Below are 3,031 nucleotides of genomic sequence, written 5' to 3' on the forward strand. Positions count from 1 at the left end.
ACCTCTTGTAGTGGCAAAGAACGTGTCAGGAGTGGAAGGTGGCTGGGTGGGGTTGGAAGGGCGTGAATCTCACGAGGGAGTTGTGAAAGGAATGCTCTCTGCTGATATGGGTGGGATGCGTTGTATCCTGTGGGTGGTGGGATGGAAGGCGAGCACCAGAGGGGTTCTATCCTTGTTTTAGTTGGAAAGGTGGAGATCAATGGCGGAGGTGCGGGAAGTTGGGGAGATGCGCTAGAGCACCCTCCTGCAGCCGAACCACCTCTTCAATGCTACCTGTCCCTCTATCTATCTTTGCACTGTTTGAAAACTTAGCCAGAATCCCCTCAGTTCCTTCACGTAAATCATTAATGCATAAATGGAAAAGTTGTGGTCCCAATATGGAGTCTCGTGGAAGACCACTTGTCCCTGGCTGCCATCCTGAGAAGGACTCTTTTATCCCAACTCTCTGGTTTCTGTCAGACAGCCATGCTACTATCCATGTACGCACCTTGCCTCTAACACTATGGGCCCTTATCTTTCTCAATAGTCTCCTGTCAAAAGATTTTTGAGAAGCAAGCGGATAACATTTATTGTTTTTCTTGGTCTAATCTGCTTCGTTACTCCCTCAATGAATTCTAACAAGTTAGTCAGACCTGACCTCCTCTTGATGAAACCATGCTGACTCTATTCTATTTTACCAAAGACCTCCAAGTATTCAGAAATCCCATCCTTCACGATGGATTCTAGGTTGTTACCCACAACTAAGGTAAGGCTAATCAGTCTGTAATTTTCCGTTTTCTGTTTAACTCCCTTATTCAATGGGGTGTGACATTAGCAATTTCCAGCCTCTTGGCCCTTTCCTGATTTTAGTCATTCCTGAAAGATTATTCCTTATACTTGCATTACCTCTTCAGCTATCTCCCTTACAAGGCTGGGGTGTAGGTGATTTATCCACATTCAGGCCATTCAGTTTTCTAGCATGTTCTTCTTGATGATGGCCACCATACTCAGCTCTGCCCTCTCACTCTGTTCAACTTTTGTGAAATTATTCATGTCTTCCACCATGAAGACTAATGCAAAGTTCTTCATTCATTTTTTTGTTTCCCATTACTGTCTCTCCAGCATCATTTTCCAGGGTCCAATATTACTTTTACCTCTCTTTTGCACTTTACATATCTAAAGAACCTCTTACAGTCTCCTTTATATTGCTGGCTTGCTTACCCTTATATTTCATCTTCTCCCTCCTTATTTTTTTTTTGCCCTCTGTTGGTCTTTATAAGTTTTCCAATTCTCTAGTTTCCCATTGCCCTTCACCACATTATATGTTTGCTCTTTTGCTTGCATGCAATCCCTGACTTCCCTCGTCAGCCCTGGTTGCCTTATCCTCCCTGTATCTTGCCTCTATTCCTCAGCATGAATCTCTGCAGTGTCTGCTGAATTAATCTTGGAATCACCTGCCATTGCTGTTCCACTGTCTTTCTTGCTATACCCCTCTCCACATATCGGAGATTGCTGCCAGTTCAGGTCCATCCTGTCCTTCATGTTTTGGTCCAACCTGCATGGGAATCCCAATGATCCACATATCAGAAATGCTGCCTCTCCTGCCAGCTGTTTGGCCATATATATGTAACTGTGCTACCTTCCTATTCCTAACCTCACTCGCTTTTGACATATTCTAGTGCCTCCAAAGTTCAAGTATCCTTTCAACACAGCCCCAGCAAGGCCTTTTCTTTAAAGTGGATAGACTTGATAATAAAAACTTAAATGTGACCTCAGGAAAGTGGAGTCCACTGAAGAGGATCTGATATCTATCCCCACCTGTTTGACAAGGTATGCATATGGATTAGTGGTGCTGGAAGAGCACCACTGAACTGCTGTACTCTTCCAGCACCACTAATCCAGAATCTGCTTTCCAGCATCTGCAGTCATTATTTTTACCAAGGTATACATATGAACCATATATTTGCAGATGGACGAAGATAAACAGAAAACTAGAAAATGTCAGAGCAGATGGATGTCATGCAGCTTGTTTACTCTGCTTTGCTATTCAATTGGACTTTAGTTATTCTGTTCCTTTCAATGGCAGGATCTTTACCCTGCATCCCCACTGGGCCAGAAAGTGCCCAGTGTCGTTGTGTGCACAGTCCTGTGAAGAGAATGTCCAGTGCCAGGCAATGGGGTGTGGGGTGTCCCAGGAGTGGCACAAGAAAAGGCTGCTTGTAGTGACGAAGGATTGAGGGACTGAAAGGGATGGAATGGGTATCCAGGGACACTGCACACACGGAAGGGGTCGGGCAAGATTCCTAAACAACCAGGGAGCCCGTGATGCACGGCTGCTTTTACAAAAACCTGTCACGTTTGCTAGATTTCTCTGTCGAATCAAAGCAAAAATACTGTAGATGGTTGAAATCCGAAGCAAACACAGAGACATACTGTGGAGAGACGAAAGAGTTAATGTTTCCAATGCAGACGCGGGAAGAATTTACAAAGTCCACATACACAGGGTCCAGAGATTGGAATTGAACCCGAGTCCCTAGCACTTTGAAGCAGCAGTGTTGTGTCACCGTGCCGCCCAGTGATGGATAATTGGAGTTAGAGACATAGCTACTGTTCTTTATGATTGGGATTGAGAGTCCTGAATGATGTGTTGCCTTCTTGGTGCTTGGGTTTGGGATATGTCATCTGGGCTGCAGAAGAACTTGGATTGGGCGGGCAATGATCCAGTGGTCAGGGTCCGTCTAAGTACCAACGGTAGGACAAACAAATGACAGTGAAAACAGCGACTGGTAATACAGGACTAAACTATCATATCGAAATGCATGCAGCAAAAGGAATAAGGTAAATACGCTTGTGACTCATTCACAAATTGGCAGGTACGACATGGGCATTACAGTGATATCACTGCAAGAGGATCAGGATTAGGAGCTGAATATTCAAGGATATTCATCCTGTCGAAAACATAGGCAGGTGAGCAGAGAGATAGAGTTGTTTCATTATTAAGAATGGAATTGAATCAATAAGCAATAATAAGAAATGAAGTAAGGTCAGATCG

The sequence above is a fragment of the Chiloscyllium plagiosum genome, unplaced genomic scaffold, assembly GCF_037043375.1.
Source record: "Chiloscyllium plagiosum isolate Xiang-an unplaced genomic scaffold, Cpla_swu_hap1 HiC_scaffold_70, whole genome shotgun sequence".
In the NCBI taxonomy this organism is placed as follows: Eukaryota; Metazoa; Chordata; class Chondrichthyes; order Orectolobiformes; family Hemiscylliidae; genus Chiloscyllium; species Chiloscyllium plagiosum.